This window comes from Oncorhynchus keta, chromosome 22 (genome assembly GCF_023373465.1).
Source record: "Oncorhynchus keta strain PuntledgeMale-10-30-2019 chromosome 22, Oket_V2, whole genome shotgun sequence".
NCBI lineage: Eukaryota > Metazoa > Chordata > Actinopteri > Salmoniformes > Salmonidae > Oncorhynchus > Oncorhynchus keta.
In genome coordinates, this window is record NC_068442.1 from 7,815,970 (window position 1) to 7,839,105 (window position 23,136).

Here is a 23,136-nt window from a genome sequence, read left to right on the forward strand (position 1 = left end):
GCACACACACACACACACACACACACACACACACACACACACACACACACACACACACACACAATCAAACAGTCCGTAATTAGCAGTGCCATTTATGTACATGAGAATAGATGAAAACAAAGTGTGTTTTATTCTGTAAATTAAAGCAAAACACATAGCTACATAGGCATCCCAGAAGCATGGTTTCCATTTCAATTTCTACATCACAGAGCAGATACAGTCATAGAGGAGCCCAACCCAGCAGTGGGGAACCGTGAGGGCCTTCAACACCATCAGAGAAAGCCTACTATAATAGTGCTAGTTTTCAAATATATATATTTAGGTTTCATTTCTATTTAATCTCTTCACTAAAATGTCAATGGTATTCTAATTCTATAATTATTTTCAATTATATTTTGATTTAATCTCTTCAGTATGGAAAGGAGTAACACTGAAAAGAAAAAAAGATCCAATCAGGATTTTTCTTTGGTGGTCTCTGGGTTAATCTAGCTACCTAAGTCCGCCATTGGCTAGGCCCTCAAAAGCTAGATAGAAGGCATTAGGGCAGAATTTTGGAGTGACAATGGAATCAACCAATCATACATTGACTTGGAATGTGTGGGACCAGCCAATAATAAATTCATAATACAGCTTAAAATTCATAATATTCTAACTCATGATATACAGTATGGCTGGCTGGCTGGTTAGTTACTTGTGTGGATGGTTTAGCTAGAGTCTGGGCCAGTGTTCCAAAATTGGCGGCCCACGGGTGGTTTTAATTGGCCCCCCAAATTTTCTGAGCAAAAAAAGATAAACAAATAATAATATACAGTTGAAGTCGGACGTTTACATTCACCTTAACCAAATACATTTATACTCCGTTTTTCACAATTCCTGACATTTATTCCTTATACAAATTCCCTGTCTTAGGTCAGTTAGGATCACCACTTTATTTTAAGAATGTGAAATGTCAGCATAATAGCAGAGAAAATTATTTATTTCAGCTTTTACTTCTTTCATCACATTCCCAGTGGGTCAGACGTTTACATAAACTCAATTAGTATTTGATAGCATTGCATTTAAATAGTTTAACTTGGGTCAATATGTTGGGTGAATTTTGGCCCATTCCTCCTGACAGAGTTGGTGTATCCAAGTCAGGTTTGTAGGCCTCCTTGCTCGCACACGCCCTTTCCATTCTGCCCACACATTTTCCATAGGATTGAGGTCAGGGCTTTGTGATGGCCACTCCAAAACCTTGACTTTGCAATCCTTAAGCCATTTTGCCAGAACTTTAGAAGCATGCTTGGGGTCTTTGTCCATTTGGAAGACTCATTTGCGACCAAGCTTTAACTTCCTGACTGTCTTGAGATGTTGCTTCAATATATCGCCATAATTTTCCTTCCTCATGATTCCATCAATTTTGTGAAATTTACCAGTCCCTCCTGCAGCAAAGCACCCCCACAACATGATGCTGCCACCCCCGTGCTTCACGGTTGGGATGATGATCTTCGGCTTGCAAGCCTCTCCCTTTTTCCTCCAAACATAACGATGGTCATTATGGCCAAACAAGACAGGACATTTCTCCAAAAAGTACGATCCTTGTTCCCATGTGCAGTTGCAAAACGTAGTCTGGCTTTTTTATGGCGGTTTTGGAGCAGTGGCTTCTTCCTTGCTGAATGGCCTTTCAGGTTATGTCGACATACAGTAGGTCTCGTTTTACTGTGGATGTAGATACTTTTGTACCTGTTTCCTCCGGCATCTTCACAAGGTCCTTTGCTGTTGTTCTGGGATTGATTTGCACTTTTCGCAACAAAGTACGTTCATCTCTAGGAGACAGAACACATCTCCTTCCTGAGTGGTATGACGGCTGAGTGGTCCCATACTTGTGTACTATTGTTTGTACAGATGAACGCGGTACCTTCAGGCGTTTCGAAATTGCTCCCAAGGATGAACCAGACAGACTTGTGGAGTTCAATTTTTTTTCCTAAGGTCTTGGCTGATTTCTTTTGATTTTCACATGATGTCGAGCAAAGAGTCACTGGATTTAAAGTTAGGCTTTGAAATATATCCACAGGTACACTAATACATCCACAGGTACACTAATTTTCCAAACTGTTTAAAGGCACAATCAACTTAGTGTATGTAAACTTCTGACCCACTGGAATTCGGATACAGTGAATTATAAGTGAAATAATCTGTCTGTAAATAATTGTTAGAAAAATTACTTGTGTCATGCACAAAGTAGATATCCTAACCGACTTGCCAAACTATAGTTTGTTAACAAGAACTTTGTGGAGTGGTTGAAAAACTAGTTTTAATGACTCCAGTATATGTAAACTTCGACTTCAACAGTATATACAGTACCAGTGAAACGTTTGGAAACACCTATTTATTGAAGGGTTTTTCTTTATTAGTACTATTTTCTACATTGTAAAATAATAGTGAAGACATCAAAACTATGAAATAACACATGGAATCATGTAGTAACCAAAAAAGTGTTAAACAAATAAAAAAGAATAATATATTTTGCTGTGTAAGGGCTATTTGACCAAGAAAGAGAGTGATTTAGTACTGCATCAGATGACCTAGCCTCTACAATCCCCTGAGCTCAACCCAATTGAGATGGGTTGGGATGATTTGGACCGCAGCGGTGAACGAAAAGCAGCCAACAAGTGCTCAGCATATGTGGGAACTCCTTCAACACTGTTGGAAAAGCATTCCAGGAGATGCTGGTTGAGAGAATGGCAAGAGTGTGCAAAGCTGTGGCAATGGGTGGCTACTTTGAAAAATCTAAAATCTAAAATGTATTTGGATTTGTTTAACACTTTTTTGGTTGCTACATGATTCCATATGTGTTTTTTCATAGTCTTGATGTCTTCGCTATTATTCTACGATGTAGAAAATAGTACAAATAAAGAACACATATGAAACATTCATGGACATTTAGCTAGCTTGCTTGCTGTTGCTAGCTAATTTGTCATAATATAACCATTGAGTTGTTATTTTAATTTAAATGTACAAGTTTTTTTTGTTGCTGGATCTTTGTAGAATATTGACTAATTTTTAGTCAGACAAAATTGTGTGTTCTCTACTCGGACAATTAATCAACATATAAAAGGGGAAACCTAGTTAGTTTCTAGTAATATCTCCTAGTTCAGTCTCTTCTTCTGTGGATTTTATATGGCATTTGCAACCAACTTTAAGGTGCATTACTGCAGCCAACTGGACTGGAGTGTGGGACCTCGATCGTCTTTCAATCACCAAGTGGGTATATGCTCCTAAAAACCAATGAGGAGATCGGAGTGAGTATGTCGGTTGCCCTGTCTGCTACTCAAAGACCGAACAATATTAACCAGGCGCGCAAAGGATTTTGGTAATTCGTTGGAAACTACAACTCCCTACTACATTGCACAGTTCAGGCTTGATCTTTTATCTATGCAGAAACTGCGCATCGAGCTCACAATTTAAAAAAATGTAATTTAAAAAAAAAAAATTAATGGAATTTAAATAATTTTTTAAATAACGGATGTCCGGTCAATTAGTTGTTAAAAAAACAATAGAAAAAAACATTTTGGTTACTATTTTGCGCCTGCTGAGTTAGGCTTTGTTTAACGTTAGATTCATACTTCATCCTTCAAGCTGTCTAAGTAGACTATACTAACCAGAGCCCTTCAACGTTACTGCAATAGAAGTCTCTTTCCGGCAGTTAACCACCTGACTGACAGTGGCGTGTATTGATGGATGGCTTCCCCCCAAATAATCCCAAGAATGTGATCTGTGATTCATAATTTTCCTTCAATTTGCAAAAGGCTGAATGTATCTCACCGGAGAAAGCATTTCAGCGAGCGAAACAGCGCCCCTCGGTTTCTGTATGTGAAGTACATCTATCTGATACTGTCTGGTTAAAACTTTGATTATATTGTTGCTGCCTTTAGCATTGAATACAGGGGAAGCCAGCAAGCATTTGGCCTCCCTTGATAAAAAATAAAATGAAAAAAATTGGCAATCAGCTTTTAGCTAATCTGAGTGAGCTCAATTGTGAATGGTTCTGGCACACCAAATAGAAGTGTCAATGGAAGCCAGTTTGGATTTGACCCCAATCACAAGCCAAACGTAATTTACAAAAACATGAATTGCTGCATCTTGATGTGTTGTTGTCTTCCCGATGGCTAGCTAGCTAGCTAAAGTTGTCCCTTTTCTACATTAGCCATGGATGGAGATAAGGATTTGGACTTGTGTTTTTACTTAATTCTCCGTACTGGCCAATGATTATAACGGCGATTCTGATCCAACCATGAATTCATTCATTGTACCCCTGGCCTGAGTGGAAGTTCAACATATGTTAACGATCTGGCCTGGCATTGTACTTTATTATAGACCGTTTAGACACAATTAAACAGGAGGATGGCAATGGCATTTCTCTACAAGAAGGGCAAGTCAACATATTTTTCTACTTGCAAGTTTGGTGGGTCCAAACTTCTTCAATTTAAGAATGATGGGGGCCACTTTGTTCTTGGGAACCTTCAATGCTGCAGAAATGTGTTGGTACCCTTCCCCAGATCTGTGCCTCGATAAAATCTTGTCTCGGAGCTCTACAGACAATTCCTTCGACCTCGTGGCTTTATTTTTGCTCTGACATGCACTGTCAACTGTGGGATGTTATTTAGACAGGTGTGTGCCTTTCCAAATAATGTCCAATCAATTGAATTTACCACAGGTGGACTCCAATCAAGTTGTAGAAACATCTCAAGAATGATCAATGGAAACAGGATGCACTGAGCACAATTTCGAGTCTCATAGCAAAGGGTCTGAATACTTATGTAAATGAGGTATTCCTGCAAACATTTCTAAAAAAACTGTTTTAGCTTTGTCATTATGGGGTGTTGTGTGTAGATTGCTGAGGGATTTTATGTATTTAAACAATTTTAGAATAAGGCTGTAACGTGATGAGGAAAGAGTCAACGGGCCTGAATACATTCTGAAAGCACTGTATATATCACAGTGTCAAGGGATATGAACTAACAGGTTATAGAGCAAACAATGCAATAATCACAACACATAGGTTGTAATTGGGGCTGTTACGGTGACCATATTACCGCTAAACTGCAGGTCACGAGTCATGACGGCAGTCAAATTCCATGTGACCGTTTAGTCACGGTAATTAGGCTTCTGTAAGCTCTGATACTGCTGATGGTCATTATTAGCCTACCAACCCTGCTAACTGCCTGGTACTCAAGCACTCTATTGTCCCTCTAATCACTCTGACATCATTGCAATCAAACACTTCATGAGAGTCCATGAGCTCATATCGCTAAACATTTCTATAGGCTATGCAATTGTGTGAGAAAACTGAGTGATGGACTCTATGAACTTCTTCGGGATTTGGTGTCCTGTCCACGGGACGATTGAGCTAGGCTAATGGGAATAGCATGAGGTTATAAGTAACAAGACAATTTCCCAGGACATAGACATATCTGATATTGTCAGAAAGCTTAAATTCTTGTTAATCTAACTGCACTGTCTAATTTACAGTAGCTATTACAGTGAAATAATACCATGCTATTGCTTGAAGAGAGTGCACAATTTTGAACATGAAAAGTTATGAATAAACAAATTAGGCACATTTGGCCTTTTTTTTACATTGCAAAGATTATGATACAAAAAAAAATACAAAAGAACAGTTGTTTTTCTCTTTGTATTATCTTTAACCAGATCTAATGTGTTATATTCTCCTACATTCCTTTCACATATTCACAAACTTTAAAGTGTTTCCTTTTCAAATGGTACCAAGAATATGCATATCCTTGATTCTGGGCCTAAGCTACAGGCAGTTAGACTTGAGAATGTCATTTTAGGCGAAAATTGAAAAAAAGGGGCGGATGCTTATTAAAAAGAGGAGGATCCCATCAGCTTTCTATAGGCTAGACCTAATATATTTATTTATCAATTTTCCTAATATTAACCACATTGCTTCTCTTTACAACAGGAGTATAACCTACCTGCCTGGCATGAAAATGAACCACGGGAAAAGTGTCCTCCGTTCGCTATTTAATTACATAGATTACGTATTTTTTTTACACTGCCCAGTTCGAGACGGTGCGTGATAATGTTCCCTTCGAAATAAAAACAATTTTCACGCGTATATTATTTAGTATATGTAAAGACAAGATTAAATCAATAAGTGTGTGTGATGGGTGACATTATTAGCCTATCACTGGTGAATGATATATTTTCACTTGTAAATGATGCTCAATGGCAAGAAACACGCATGCATTTTTAGAAACGTTTTCAAATCATAGTTGCTCACCTCATGTGCACCCATAGGCCTATATGTTATGATAAGGTTTGAAACACAACTAAAGTGGCCAAATAACTTCTGAAAGTGAACCGCATTAATCTGCTTTACACGGGTGTAGAGCTTAAAAGGCATACATACACAGCACGTTTTATGTTTCGGGCAGATCATTTTCACCAAAAAAATGCACCTTTATAATAAAAGCATTACATGCATAATTGCATTTGTGGTCACTTTTGAGAATGGTGTTTTCCTGCTAATGGAACGTTCACACAGGAGTAATATCATTTTGTGAATGTATTTACATTTTTAAATGTATTTATCAGAGGTGCTGCAGCACCCTACCTCCCCTATACCATGATTGCTTTCCAACCCCAATGCAGCTCAGTGGAAACAAGCATAACGGTAGGATCAAAATCTTCTGGCGATGCTGACACATTGGCTGTGAATCATAATCTCGGATTGGCTATGTTCAACCGTGTATTTACTGTTGGCTTCCATGACTGTATGGTGACAAGTGTTGGGGAGGTAGTGAACTACATGTAGTTCAACTAGTAATTTAACTACATTTTGCAGTAGCTTGGTGGTAGTTCAACTAAATTCAAATCTAGGTAGTGTTTTGGGCGCTTGATTGCAAATAATGTAGAGGGAGTCGAAAAGAGAACAAACCGAACAAGCCTGTTGTATATAACACCTGTCTACGGATTACATCTTCAAACTAAGGGCAACCACATGGCATCCATGACAGAGAGAGAGAGGAGCGTTCATCCATGTATATGGGTAAAAGAGTCTGGCTAGCTACCTTTTCAGGTATTATACATTTCAAATTTTGTCAGAAGTCCTTTTCATTGCAAGTTAACTTGTACAGTTAGCTAGTTAGCTAACATTTGCTGGCTGGCTCTCTAGCTAATGTTACGTGTATGATCTGTGTAGTAATATTATTTGTATCTCAGAACCATTTGCATTGCTAGTTATAGCCTAATGTTAGCAGGTTCATGCAGGCTACTAACATTATGAGTTGGGATTATGGTTCATTGTTTAGCTAGCTAGCTTCATGTCTAAACAAAAGACTCCACTATGCAAGTAACCATTTCACTGTACCGTTTGCACCTTCTGTATCCCGTGCATGTGACAAATAAACATAACTTTTATTGTATATAGTGTGTGTGTACCAGAGACGGTAATGTGAAGAACAACATGACCTGCACCAAAGTCAAATTAGGATATAACGTTAGGCCAACGAGACAGTGTCCAAGTTCTAAAATTCTCAGGTAGAAAGCCCTGCTTTTATTTAATCACACTTACGACCATAAGCTATTTTCTGTAGTTAGCTCACCCTTAACTTGTAAAAAATTATCTTGTTGTGAGTGTATTTTCCTGTAATAATGAATACAAATTAGCTAAAGTTAAGACATTGTCAGCTGTATGGTATGGTCATTATTTGAACTGGCTAGCCAGCTAACTTAACGTTCGCTAGCTAGCAAACAAGCTAGAAACTAATCAAAACATTGGTTAGAAAGTTGCTTTTAGTTGCCTGGTTTGCTAGATTGACATATACTAAATTCATTTTTAAACGGTTCGGTTTATTGGTGTTAAAATACACCAGTTATGCTATTTTGGACAACCAGGCTGCTGATGTCATGCATCCTGTCATTTTGTGTTTATACTTTTTCATAACATCAACGGCAAGTTTGATGTCGAGCGACAATAGAATGTTCATGATGTCACCACGACAAGTGTCTATAGACATATAGATAGAAGTAGTATAAACCAGTCTTTAGTCTTGAAATCTTTGGTTGTTTAGTACTCTACCATACCCACTCTGAATAGCACATTGCCTCACATGTAAATCCTTAAGGAGATGGATGGGGCTAAGGCTTAAGATGGTGTGAACGATGCTGAATGGGTGTAGACAAAGAAGAGCTCTCCAGGAGGTGTACCAAAACCAGGTTCATTTTCTCAAAAGTGGGGTTACAAGTTTCAAAGCATAATTACTTTCCCCTTGTTCCTCAACTGTCGTGCATGATATACAATTTTCTAGCTCTGTCTATACTTTTATCCAATGTAAAAAAACACAATTTTATGTATAAGACCGAATCGAGCCAGTTGGTCACATATTTTTCACTAAATGGTTTAGATGTAGTGAACTACTTTTTCGAAGTAACGTTTAACTAATCTATCTTTTTCATTGGGGTAGTTTATTGTAGCTTAACTTCTTTCGTTGTAAAGTAATTGGTAGCCTGGTAAAATATATTTTAGGAGTAGCTTCCCCAACACTGAAGGTCTCTCTCTCCCTCTCTCTCTCTCTCTCTCTCTCTCTCTCTCTCTCTCTCTCTCTCTCTCTCTCTCTCTCTCGCTCTCTCTCTCTCTCTCTCTCTCTCTCTCTCGTAGGCAATGGATTGGATCTGTAAGTCAGGATCTTTCATGAGCAGTATCTGTGACGAGGGGCCTGGAGCTGATCTACTGGCACTGGAAAACACCTCAGACGGGACAAAAAGTGATTACTAAGAAGACAGGACATCACAAGTGTTTAGTCATATCAGAATCACCTTTATTCGCCCAATAAATGTCCAATAAAATAACATCAAATTGATAAGAAATACAGTGTAGACATTGTTAATGTTGTAAATGACTATTGTAGCTGTAAATGGCAGATTTTTTTAATGGAATATCTATATAGGTGTACAGAGGCCCATTATCAGAAACCATCACTCCTGTGTTCCAATGACATGTTGTGTTAGCTAATCCATGTTTATCATTTTAAAAGGTTAATTGATCATTAGAAAATCTTGCTCAGTTGTGCCGCGGGACCTCCAAACTCCTCTTTCTATTCTGGTTAGAGCCCGTTTGCGCTGTTCTGATTTTGATTTGTAAAGTACAATGTAGGCATACTGACATTTACAGCAGAAAACTTAACACACACACATCCATCCATTTTTGTTGTTGTATCTACACTCAAGCTGGGCGATGTTTGTGCAATGTCCATATGTAGCCTACACCTGTAAGGTGATCTAACAGCAGACACAAGGAGAGATGAGACAAAACTAGCCAGTTATAGAGTATTTTGCTGTAGGACAGCTGAGCTGACTGAATACCACGACATTCAACTTAGTAGTAGTTGATATCATTCCCACAGTAACATGTATTTACATGTCATAATGAAACGTTGAAACTAAGTTGCAAGCTACTTACGTAGCAAGGTGTTGTAGAACAAGTTTAATTTGAAACACATTCCAGACACTGGCTCTTGCTATCTTGCCATAACTGATTTGGCAGAGAAATATCAGCTAGATAGGCCAGTCAGCTGCAGCTATCACCATGCTTTGCTAGCTAGCTGCCGTCAGCTTGGCTAAACACAAGGTCGCACGCTTTAGCCTCCACAAAGAACTGAATTAGCTGACCATCTTGAGATGGTCAGTCAGGAAGGGAGAAGTCCTCAACTTAAAACTTTGTTCTCTCCATAGCAAAGATAACTTAGTTTGCCTCGCCATACTCACTACTGCACTTGTTTGTTGTGATTGAATGGCAAAGACACACCCAAGAAACACCCACATCAAACCACACCCCCAGACAACTCTTGTTTGCCTCCAGTCATGGGCCAAATCTGGAAGTGTAGTTCTCCTTTAAAGGAGGCTATCCCCCATTTTGACGTGTAACTATTTTAGCAGTTACCTACACTGTTTTTTGATATCCCAAGACATATCCCACATATTTAGATACTTTATAGGAAAATCATGTTATGCCATTTTCCCATAGGATCCCATTCAATTTGTAAAAATGCATCGGAAATACCTTATAACCCCACATATCCAAGTCCTAATATACCAATATTACCTAAAGACCTTTATTTATAAGTCACATGTATTGTTATTTTTTTAAATACAAGCACGTAATTACAGTACTTATACCTATGCTAAAATAAGGGGTATTTTTGTCAATTGCATTAAGATCAGTGACTTTATTATTATGCAAGTCATTTGGGATCAGTGTTGGGATTAGTTACTTGAAAAAGTAAAATATTACGTATTACCTGTTACATTTAACAGAAGTAACATGTTACTTTACAATATGACTTTGTCTGGAAAGTAATGCGTTTTATTTAAGCAATAAGGCCCGAGGAGGTGTGGTGTACCGCCAATATACCACAGCTAAGGGCTGTTCTGGCCTGGATACTGGTTACCACCGTATTTTTTTTTTTTTTCATATCCGTGGTACACCGCAGATTTCAGACGATCAGCATTCAGGTCTCAACCACCCAGTTTATTATATCCGTTATATTACATTGCATTACTTTCATGAAAAAAATTCTAAAAATCACAACGTTTGTTTGACAGTCAGAGCGAGCAACGCGAGCCGCATGCGCTCTTACCAACGATAGTCTACTTACTAACGCAGGTTTGATCACGAGTTTCTCCTTTCATCTGTGACGCTGCTTTCCTGTGCTAGTCTACAAGTGCTGCACTATCATATGGGCTGCTTAAGTAGCCATAGAACTACATGAGAAAACAGTTGGATGGGAGACCATAGCTGTAGATAGATACATTCTCCAGTAACAGGTGCTGCCCAGCCGATTGTTTTTTTGTTGTCTGAGAGTGGATATAACATTGAAGAACTGACGTTGTTTGAATGGTAGACATTCAACATATTTTATTCAAGGTTTGTCCATGTTGAAATGTAGTTACCATGATGACATAATCCTGTGGTCCCAATTTCATTCTCAAAACCGCAGCTGATTACTTTTTCAAATCCAACGTTGCATTGAAACAATGTTGATTCAACGAGTTGGTGCCCAGTGGAATCCAATCATGAATGCAAGGAGAGCGTTCATAAATGTAATACACTTCTGAAAATATATATCAACAAAGGTAAAAGCGGGAGTAGCTAGCTATACTGAACATGCAACATGCAACAATTTCATTGATATTACTGAGTTACAATTCATATGAGGAAATCAGTCAATTGAAATAAATTCATTGGGCCCTAATCTATAGATTTCACATGACTGGGAATTCAGATATGCATCTGTTGGTCACAGATACAGGCCTCCAATGGGCATCAGGATCTCGTCACGGTATTTTTGTGCATTCAAGTTGACGTAAATAAAATGCAATTGTGTTCGTTCTCTGTAGCTTATGCCTGCCCGTACGTACCATAACACGACCGCCACCATAGGGCAACGACCGCCACCATAGGGCAACGACCGCCACCATAGGGCAACGACCGCCACCATAGGGCAACGACCGCCACCATAGGGCACAAACCGCTCACCCACACGACGCCATTCACGTGGACTCCGGTTGTGAGGCCGGTTGGATGTACTGTTAAATTCTCTAAAACATCATTATGGTAGAGAACTGAACATTATATTCTCTGGCAACAGTTCTGGTGCACATTCCTGCAGTCAGCACGCCAATTGCACGCTCCCTCAAAACTTGAGACACCTGTGGCATTGTGTTGTGTGATAAAAATCTGCATTTTAGAGTGGCCTTTTATTGTCTCCAGCACAAGGCGTACCTGTGTAATTTATTATAATGTTAACTATTATTTAACTAGGCAAGTCAGTTAAGAACAAATTCTTATTTACAATGACAGCCTACCCCGACCAAACCTGGACAACGCTGGGCCAATTGTGAATTATCTTGGCAAAGGAGAAATGCTCACTAACAGGGATGTCAACACATTTGTGCACACAATTTGAGAGAAATATTATTTTTGTGCGTATGGAATACTTCTGGGATCTTTCATTTCAGCTCATTAAAAAAATGGGACCAACACTTTACATGTTGCGTTCAAATGTATGTTCAGTGTACATGCTAAATTCCATAGTAAGGAGAGAGACCTGTACCAGACAGTTGAACAACTTTCTTTAACTTTCAATCAATCAAATCCTTTTGTGCTTCTCTGAAGTGACCAATCATACTTTATAGCCATGATATAGCCATGATCGTAATAGAAAAATAAGATTACGTCCCAAATGGCACCCTATTCCCTACATGGTTCACTACTTTTGTGTGTGTGTGTGTGTGTGTGTGTGTATATATATATATATGCACTATATAGGGAATAGGGTGCCATTTGGGATGCAAAATAAAACAATTATTATCTATCTTTAATCAGAAATGATCTCCATAGAGCTGTGGGGATTGGAAGCTGTGGAAGTCTATACTAGATGGGGAGCGGGGGGGCCGTGGGGTCTGAGGCGCAGTCCCAAACTCCAGGTTGTTGAGGTTCCCCTGGCTCCGCGAGCGAGAGAGGAGCAGAGAGGGTAGGTTGGTGTAGCGCTGGGCCTTTCTTCCTCCTTTTGATGACCATTTCCCACCTGAGAGGGGGAGGACCAAAAAGGCATGTTTCATCAGTATCGGCATGCCATGGTCTACAGAAAGCGAGAGGACACATGAAAGGACACTTGCAACCCATTAATTACAACAGCTCTACTCAAACTATACCAAACTACACCATTAGTGGATGAGACGGCTGAAACAACACCACCTACTATGCCTACTACATGGATTGACTAACTGTTGTGGTGGATGTGGTGTTCCCTTTAGCTACAAGAGGAAACCACAGGAAGGCCACACAGTAAAAGCACTTACATGACTGCGAGCCTGGTTTGTTGAACACATCAGCATTGCCACTCCAGTAATGGGCTGCAAGCTTGCCATGGTAGTCCCTGATGTTAGTTCTGGCATCTGATCAAATGGGGAAGAAGATATTTTCTGTATATCGATACTTAGACATACAGTGAGGCCCAAAAGTATTGGGACAGTGACAATTGTTTGCAGTTGTTTTGGGTCTGTACTCCAACACTTTGAAATGATACAATGACTATGAGGTTAAAGTGCAGACTGTCAGCTTTAATTTGAGGGTATTTTCCCCCGATGTGGATGAACATCTCAAATTAAAGCTGACAGTGTGCACTTTAACCTCATAGATATTGTAGAATTTCAAATCCAAAGTGTTGGAATACAGAGCCAAAACAACACAAACGTGTCACTGCCCCAATACGTTTTGAGCTCACTGTGCAAGACACTAGATTTTGAACATATCTGACTTGCAAAGTCAGGAGATCATTTGATATGGTCCCAATAATTCATTTATTTACATATAAATCCATTCATAACATGCAAAATAGCAAATAATATGATAGTGTATTCCCTAAATCCCTCACTCACACACACACACAGTAGCCTAGAAACAAGGCTAGAGGCAGTTCAGCTGGCTCATACTGTAGGCCAGCAGCACTAATGGTTTTGAGTCGTATCTCAAACTGTCAGTGAGTGAACAGGAGTGAAGGACACGGGAGCGACTTGCTCCTCAGCTCCTGTATCTGACGTTTTTTTAAAGAAGTACCTGTGGGGTGTCATTAAAACTCATCTCAACAGTGTGATGGGCGGGAGTTGGTGCGGTCTCTGGCTATTGGCCCCGTGTTTTCCCACAATGCTCATCGCTGTTACACTCTTGTGTACAGAGGCTCTCAGCTGGGAGGGGAGCCTCCACCACCAATACCTGGGAGCCTCATTAAGAAATAGCTTGTTGGCTAGCAGGAAGATGGGCTGAAAACTCCCCCTCCACTCTTCTTTTTACTTTCCTCTTTTCCTCCTCCATTCCCTTCCACAATGGAGCGGCTGAGTGAGAGGGAGGGAGAGAGAGGCCCCCAGGGACTCTGGAGAAAGGCGGCAGGTAATTATCTGAGATAACATGCAGTGGAGGAGAGGGAATTGTGCTTTTGAGAGGAGGGCGGGCAGAGAGAGAGTGACTGAGAGAAAGGTCAGCAGCTCCTCTATTCTTTCTGAAGGCAAATCAACAGCCTGTAATACCTCTTCAGAATGAATGACACAGGATCCACCGATTTTAAAACGTCTCATTCTGTATTCAGGTTCTCTCCCTCTCGCTGCAGACGCACAGTTACCATCTGCCAGCCCTGCCAATCCAATCTGAATGAATAAGGGTGTGCTGTGTCTGCTTTGATTGCCATTTTGGGGCTGCTTGATGCAAAACAGCATTTAAACCTCTCGTGACCATATGCAGATGAGGGGCAAGTCCCCCCTGTCCTAGTAAACTTATTAATTGTGATCTAAAAGGCAAAACCGATCCTAAATCAGCTCTCTTACTCCGAGATGCTTAATACATACAGTCCTAGGGCACTGTAGATAAAAACAGGCCAAGGGTAAACAATATGTCCATTGGTATAGTTTCAGAAAGGAATGCCAAAAAGTCAATCTATTGGATAATATAATATAAACATGAGTATTATGAAGATCATCCTGTCTGTGTAATTGATGCAAATTGCTGTTATTTGTTGATTGGACTGTGAATATGATACATTTACAATAGTTGGGTAAAAAAAACTGTAAATTCAGTCAGAGTACTTATTTCCCCCCACAAATGTACATGATACTGTAGATGTACATATCTGTGTAGACCAAGCAATTATAAAGCAGTTTAAATGAGGTAGAGGGCCCACAGAGGTTGTTTTCTCGCTCACACAGAGACAGTAATGGATGTGTAACTGACTCTGTTCATTACCGACAGTTTCCTCCTACTGACACTCCCTTGCAGCTCTGGTAAACAAGAGTTAGACAACTACTGCTGCGTGTCTGTCTGCAGAGACTCACCTATCTCTCTACAGTGCCTTCAGAAAGTATTCACACCCCTGGTCTTTTTCCACATTTTTGTTGTGTTACAAAGTGCGTTTAAAATGGATTTAATTTTTTTTTGTTTGTCAAAGACCTACTCAAAATACTAACATTTGTAAAAACAATTATGACAAATAAAACGCTAACATATCTTGATTAGATAAGTATTCAACCCTGAGTCAATATACACTATACATACTTTTTGTATGTCGATACCCCTTCAAATGAGTGGATTCAGCTATTTCAGCCACACCCGTTGCTGACAGGTGTATAAAACAAAGCACACAGTCATGCAGTCTACATTGACAAACACTGGCAGTAGAATGACCTTACTGAAGAGCTCATTGATTTTCAACATGGCACCGTCATAGGATGCCACCTTTCCAACAACTTAGTTTGTCAAATGTCTGCCCTGCTAACCTGCCCTGGTCAACTGAAAGTGCTGTAATTGTGAAGTGGAAATGTCTAGGAGCAACAACGTCTCAGACGCGAAGTGGTAGGCCACACAAGCTCAACAAATGCGATTGGCGAGGGCTGAAGCGTGTAAAAATCGCCTGTCCTCGGTTTCAACTCTCACTACTGAGTTCCAAACTGGCTCTGGAAGCAATGTCAGCACAAGAACTGTTCATCGGGAGCTTCAGACGCACACAAGCCTAAGATAACCATGTGCAATGCCAAGAGTTGGCTGGAGTGGTGTAAAGCTTGCCACCATTGGACTCTGGAGTAATGGAAACGCGTTCTCTGGAGTGATCTGGCAGTCAGACGGACCAATCTGGATTTGACGGATGACAGGAAAACACTACCTGCCCCAATGCATAGTGACAACTGTAAAGTTTGATGGAGGAGGTATAGTGGTCTGGGGCTGTTTTTCATGGTTCTGGCTAGACCCCTAAGTTCCAGTGAAGGGAAATCTTAACACTACAGCATACAATTACATTCTAGACAATTCTGTGCTTCCAACTTTGTGGCAACAGTTTGGGGAAGGCCCTTTCCTGTTTCAGCTTGACAATGCCCCCGTACACAAAGCGAGGTCCGTACAGAAATGCTGTGTCGGGAAGAGTGTGGAAGAACTTGACTGGCCTGCACAGAGCTCTAACCTCAATCCCATCGAACACCTTTGGGATGAATTGGAATGCCGACTGTGAGCCAGGCCGAACCGCCCTACATCAGTGCCCGACCTCACGAATGCTCTTGTTGCAGAAATGTTACATCATCTGGTGGATAGCTTTCACAGAAGAGTGGAGGCTGTTATAGCAGCAAAGGTGTGACCAACTCCATATTAATGCCCATGATTTTGGAATGAGATGTTCAACTAGCAGGTGTCCACATACTTTTGGTAATGTAGTGTATGTTAGAATCCCCTTTGGCAGAGAGTTCTTCAACTCTGTCAAATTAGTTGTTGATCATTGTAGGATGACCATTTTCAGGTCTTAGATTTTCAAGCAGAAAAAACTAACTCGGCCACTCAGGAACGTTCACTTTCTTCTTGGTAAGCAACTCCAGTGTAGATTTGGCCTTGTGTTTTAGGTTATTGTCCTGCTGAAAGGTGAATTCATCTTCCAGTGTCTGGTGGAGAGCAGACTGAACCTCCTCTAGTATTTTGCCTGTACTTAACTCCATTCCGTTTATTTTTTTTATCCTGAAAAACTCCCCAGTCCTTAATGATTACAAGCATAGCCACCACTATGCTTGAAAATATGGAGAGTGGTACTCAGTAATGTGTTATATTGGATTTGCCCCAAACATAAGTTAAAAACGCTGCTGCTTCTTTATGGAACCAAACTCTTTCAAAACTTTTTAAAGAGACCGGCCCGTACATGGAGGCAAGTCTGAATCGCGTGAGGGTGACAGACAGTCAATTGACAGTCATGTCGGGGAATGTTTGGAGAGTAATCTGGCGAGCCTAGCTATACATTTAGCTGGCTATCTACCTTGAAAGGCAATAACAGAAAAGCTTAAAAGATATGGACTCTGGTAGAAATCTACGCAGTGGTGAGAAAAGCATGGAGCCGAATTTATCAAAGAAAGAAAGTGCCAATAGCATGGAGCCGAATTTATCAAAGAAAGTGCCAATAGCATGGAGCCGAATTTATCAAAGAAAGTGCCAATAGCATGGCTAATCTCATGACGGAGATAAGGAGTCTAGGTACAAAAATAAAAAAGGAGATGGACAAAATGAAGCTTAGTATTGAAAAAGGAATGAAAAGTAAAGTTGATAATCATACACTTTTGCTGACTCAACTGGAGAATAATAACAAGCAGCTACAAGACCACATAGCTCTTGAAGTTGGACGTCTGGAGTCCCGTGTATAATTCCTAGCATCTGGGACAATAGGTGCTGCCAAAACAACAAAGTTATATCATGTTTGCTGGACTTCCAGCTGATGAAAACGAGGACCTAAATCTCCAAAGTGAACCAGTTGACGTCGGTAGGCCTTAGGCTGCGAAGCAGAAGTGATTGCAGTTGAGAGGATGAGGGACAGAGGTAAAGGTCCCGGGGTTGTGAAGGTTGCGTGACGGTCCGTGAAGGAAAAAGTGGCTGCGAGGCCATCCTGATTATGACAAAGTCTTCCTTCGATCAGTCCCACACCGATCGCCTGAACTTCAAGAAGCTGCTGAGGGAAATAACAGGAGGAAAGGACTATTTCGTCTTGGGAAGCGGATGGGTCATGAAACGAGATCATCCAGAGAGACAATGTGGACAAGGACATGGGGTGGACAGACCTACTACATACTGAGGGGCTTCCCATCCCCTACGAGATTCGATTTCAAATCTGCATTGAAATGTTAACGGATGGACTACCTTGAACAATAAATTACGAATAACGATACGAAAATACTTAAACCCAGACAATATCTCAATAATTGAAAAGCATTTGCAAGAAACTATTGATATTGAAGGGTATGTAATGGCATGGACTCAACATCAAAACTCATGTGAAAGCCCCCAGAGGCTCTGCGGGAATGGGAATATGTGTAAAGTTTGGTATGATGAATGCAAATCAAATTGAAATTATCAATAAAGCCATAGAAGGAATTATTGGTTTGTGCTTTGAACATAGGGAGCCAGAATAGTGTTTTGTTGTGTTTCCATGCAATTTGCCACCTGAACAGTCCACATGGGGTAGAGATGCATCCTCCCCCTATAGTAATCTATTAAGTCAAGTACACCTATATACAGAAGCAGATGCTATTTACATACACTACTGGTCAAAAGTTTTAGAACACCTATTCTCATTGGTTGTTCTTTATTTTTACTATTTTATACAATGTAAAATAATAATGAAGACATCAAACCTATGAAATAACACATGTGGAATAATGTAGTAACCAGTACGTTACTTTTTAGGTGTCCACACGTTTGCACCTATACCTGCAATAACTGGGGACATGGGCTGGGAACCCTGTGAGGTGAGATGGAAGGCATGTATGGTGAGAATTTGGAATAGACTGTTGGACATGCCAACTGCCAGAATAGCTAGTCAAGTTTTTCAATGGGATCTATCCATAGGTGGAGCCTGGGCAATTGAAATGTCTGACCTTTTTCAACAGTCTGACTGTGAACATCTGTACGAAAACCAAATTAAGGGAGACATAGATATGATTAAAAAACAGTTGATGCAATATAAAAAAGAATGGGTGGAGGAGATTAATCATAAACCCAAATTGAGGACCTTTTGTTTGATTAAGGGTGAATTTGTGTGTGAGAGATATGTTATGTATAACCTACCTAAAAGCAAGAGATCGCTACGTGCACAGGTAAGATCAGGGATATTGCCTCTTCGTATTGAAACAGGTCAGTATTGTGGTGAAATGGAAGAGAAAAGCCTATGTAACTATTGTGACCTCGATGAAATAGAGAATGAAACTCATTTTATCCTCTATTGCCCTTTCTACCACAATATACGCTTGCTCTTATTCCAGAAAGAACACCAGATATACCCTGGCATTCTGTGGCTGAGAGATGAGGAGTACCTGAAATGTTTTTTTTTGTCCATTGTGTATTTTCGTTTGCAGAATATTTAGATAAATCATTCACACACATCGCCACAAGCCCACATTACCCTCAAAGTAATGGCCTTGCTGAAAAATCGATGCAGATTGCATGGACAAAGCAAATGCAGACAAGATGGACCCCCTACTTCTGTCTCCTTGAATGCCGAATCACTCCAGCTGACAACTTCAAATCACCAGCCCAGCTATTGATGAGCAGCAGAGTTCGCTCAACCCTTCCCAGCACCAAACAGCAGCTGCAGTCTGAAATCATCAGCTACAAGGAGGTCCATGCAAAACGTGCACAGAAACAACACCACCAAAAGCGATCCTACGACAGGTCAGCTCGACCACTGCCACCACTGAACGACGGAGAGTCAGTTAGAATCCAGGAGCATGGCCTCTGGAGGCCAGCAGTCGTCATCCAGCCAGCTGACACAACATTCATATCACGTCCGCACCGCAGAAGGAGCGGTGTACCGGCACAATTTTCGTCACCGACTGAACACAAAAGAACAACACACTGACGAGATTAACTGTTTCCCTGAAAGAGAACGCGGCGGACTAAACACACACACACAGCACAACATACACGATACTTACCTGCAACACCACAAGAACTGTTGACTGACACAGAAGCATGCTCAGCTTCATATCACACAAGGTCAGGAAGAGTGGTCAAGCCCAGAGCTGTCCTAACCTGTGAAATGTCAAAGGGTGTAGGCGGATCGCTGCCCTAACAGAGTTCCAGACGATAAGCTTGTTTTTAAAAAGTTAACTTGAAATGCTTTGGTATTGAATTCATTTGAAATGTTTTGATGTCATTGCTACAGTGAAAATCTGAGTTGCTGAGAAATCTTTATTTCAGTAACAGTATGTTGAGTCATTGTTTCAGAGTCTGTTATGTTGATGCAGTTGGTGCAGTATGCAGAATAAATGGTTACTTACCTTGAGTTCAAACTACAGAGCATGTATTGGTTGCATTCTACCGTCGTCTTATACTGTGATATGATTGGTTAAGACCACCCAGGTCATGAGGTCATTTTTTCCAGTTGATCATGCCCGGAGACACATGAACATGCCAGTTATAGCTAACTAATAAACAGCTATGTTTAGAAAGATCCTGTCGTCTTGCATTTTATTATTTTGTACAAAGCGTGCAAAACAAGACACAGCTTACCTGGTCTTCCAGGTTAGTTCAATCAAAAACATGAAGTGCCCGCGGCACTCCAGGACCAGGGTAGCCTATCCCTGAGCTAAACTGTCACACAGCAACAGGAGCACTTGACTGACAGGCCAAATGCCCATCCTCACTCACTGCCTCCCTCCCTACCTCACCTCAATCTCATTGACTCTGAAAGACACACAAAAAAGGGATTTGTAGAGGGGGGTCCTTGGCAGACAGAGACCAGACTCATTATTCTCATTGGCCATATGGAAACATGCTTTTGTGTACAGAGAGAGTGTCTGAAGACAGCGACGCTGAGGGCCTGTGTGTCTGGGTGAATGGTACAGGCTGACTCTAAGCATATGGCTGTCTATACTGGCAGGAGGGTTCCACAACCAAGGCCTCTGACCTGGCACACCACCACAGGGATCCTGCAGATTTGAGTCCCAAATGCCACCCTATTCCCTATATAGTGCACTACTTTTGAGCAGGGCCTAGAGGAAGGGCTCATATGGCTCTGTTCAAAATTAGTGCACTATATAGGGAATAGGGTACCATTTGAGATGCACAACTTGATCATGAATTGCTCCACTGGGCTTCATAGCTTGGTTAGACACATTAGAGCCCATATGTACTTATCCGCCTCTCCTTTTGCTATCTTTTGAGAGATGGCTCGGCAGCGTCTAGCCTTGTCATCTGATGGAGGAGTTTGGTGCTCTGTTTCAGCTCTAACCAAGGTCATTTGGGATGCGCTATTCTTTAGATTGGCTTTCAGACAAGCCTCGAATGCATGATCTGCATATCCAGCCTTCTCTCGCAGTGTCCGAGCCTGAACCCATATGTCATATCCTGTGTGCAATACGCATTTTAAACACTTTACAGCAGCTACAATGTAACACATGTGCAAGAACAGTAGTCGTAGGCAAACAGTTGTAGGAACGCGTTTCTGGTGTGTGTTGAGGGTCTGATTACGGCAAAGATATCAGATAGACGTGCTGCATTATGATTAGAACAAAAGTAGAGTAAGCGAGTCAGGTCGGTGTAATCACTTACTGTAGATGTTGATCAGGAGCTGGATGACGTGCTGGTGTCCGTGTATAGAGGCCAGGTGAAGCGCTGTGTAGCCCTAACAGTCCCAAACAAAACAAATCAGTGTTATGAACTCAACTCTCATTTTGCTCATGCTGTGTCATAAAATCCAACGGGGATCTTAGAGCACCAGGTCTGTGGGAAGTGCTTTGGAATATGGATTGTGAACGGCAGAGTGAAGTATTTGTTAGCAGTTTTTATTTATTTTTTATAACCGGTGTGTCTCTCATTCTGTCCATCTGCATCAGTCTGAACGGTTCTATCTGTACATTCTGATAACGTCCCTAACCAAATGACATGTCGTGCTTTGACGCGTAAGGAATGTGTGTGTTTACTCCCGTCTAATGTGGGCTACTACCCTTGACTCACACCGAGTCATTCTCTGGCGTCATTATCATACGAAACACAGTGCTCCGAAACTTGAAAGCCGTTTTCTTCGTCCGAGAGAAGTTAAGTGACAACCCGGGTGAGACTTTGATGTCAGTATTGATAGAGTAATGGGTCTGTGTGAGGCGCTGGAACACAGTCATGCTGAACTCTTATCACAACAGAGACTTTATACGGGGCCCGGGAGACTCTTTGATCTAGAGTGCATCTAGGGAGCTATCAGACAAGCTGAAACACCGTACTGTGACTGTTTCCTCTGTGTTTCTTTCTGGTCACTTTCCTTCCAAATGGGTCTTTAAAATACATTTATCCACTTGTCCACTGAAAATAGGTGTGGATGGATGTGAGCGTGTGGATGTTGAGCAGATTAATATGCTGTGCATAAACGTAATGCACTTAACATACTGTACTGTGTGAGTATGTATTGTGAGGTCTACATTTGTATGGGTATTAATGACATGCTCCGGTACTTTGGCGACTAAGTATGTTTAACACCTCTGCTTTGGGCTGGGATGTGTCAATGTGTAGTTCATACATGTAGAATTACTGTTTTAACTCAATTAGCCACAAAATCCCTAGTTTGAAAGCAACTGTTTTCTTGAAGTTGTGCCGCGCCCTTTTCCCTACATTTCCCCCCACGTGGGCCACCCCCCTAGCAATTCAAGCCAATGAGCTCCAGCCCCTCCCATTTGAGTGACAACTAGTTAGAGGCCTGCCCAGCTTTATCCAATGAGGTTGCAGGGGGCCCCAACAGCTCAGTAGACACAGCAGAGAGAGAAAGAGCAATGACGTGATGCACATATCTGCACATATGTGACATGGTTAGAGCGGTTGCGGTGACTGTATTACCGCCACACCGGCAGTCATGACCGCAGTAAAATTCTACGTGACCGTTGAGGCAAGGTAATCTCCTCTTATGCACTCTGGACATTATCAGGTCGCTAATGGCCTGGTACGCAGGGCTCTATTGTCCCTCTAAATGACTCTGTCATCGATGCAAATGCAATTGAAAATCACATCAAACACTTATCATCAAAACAGTATGTACTTTTAAAAACTCACCTCACGCTGAATGATCAATTTGAAGAAAGATGTTCAATAACAGGTTAAAACTGAGTGGAAAACATGGTTGCTGTGGATGTTGTTTCAAAGCCTAACATCACGAAATGGACAGCGCTTTCTAAGGTGATGATTCATTCAAAACATCCATATGCATATTAGAGCTTATGTATAAGCATAGGCCTATATACAGTGTATTTGGAAAGTAGACCCCTTTAATTTTTCCACATTTTGTTACGGTACAGCTTTATTCTATAATGAATTAAATTACTATGTTGTATTATAATGACAAAGCAAAAACAGTCTTTTAGAAACTGTTGCTAATTAATTACAAATAAAAACAGAAATGCCTTATTTACCTAAGTATTCAGAAACTTTGCTATGAGCCTCGAAATTGAGCTCAGGTGCATCCTGTTTCCCTTGATCATCCTTGAGATGTTTCTACAACTTGATTGGAGTCCACCTGTGGTAAATTAGATTGATTGGACATGATTTGGAAAGGCACATACCTGTCTATATACGGTCTCACA

The 23,136-nt window shown here is 40.9% G+C and overlaps 1 long non-coding RNA gene across 1 annotated transcript; it reads right to left on the reverse strand.

Moving 5' to 3' along the window:
• Positions 1-10,985: 10,985 nt before the first annotated feature.
• On the reverse strand, positions 10,986-21,287 carry LOC118400727 (uncharacterized). Its single transcript, XR_004829080.2, has 3 exons — positions 21,125-21,287; positions 12,868-12,963; positions 10,986-12,593 (listed from the first exon to the last, which is right to left on the reverse strand). It is a non-coding gene; the product is annotated as an uncharacterized LOC118400727 (long non-coding RNA).
• Between the last annotated feature and the right edge of the window lie 1,849 nt (positions 21,288-23,136).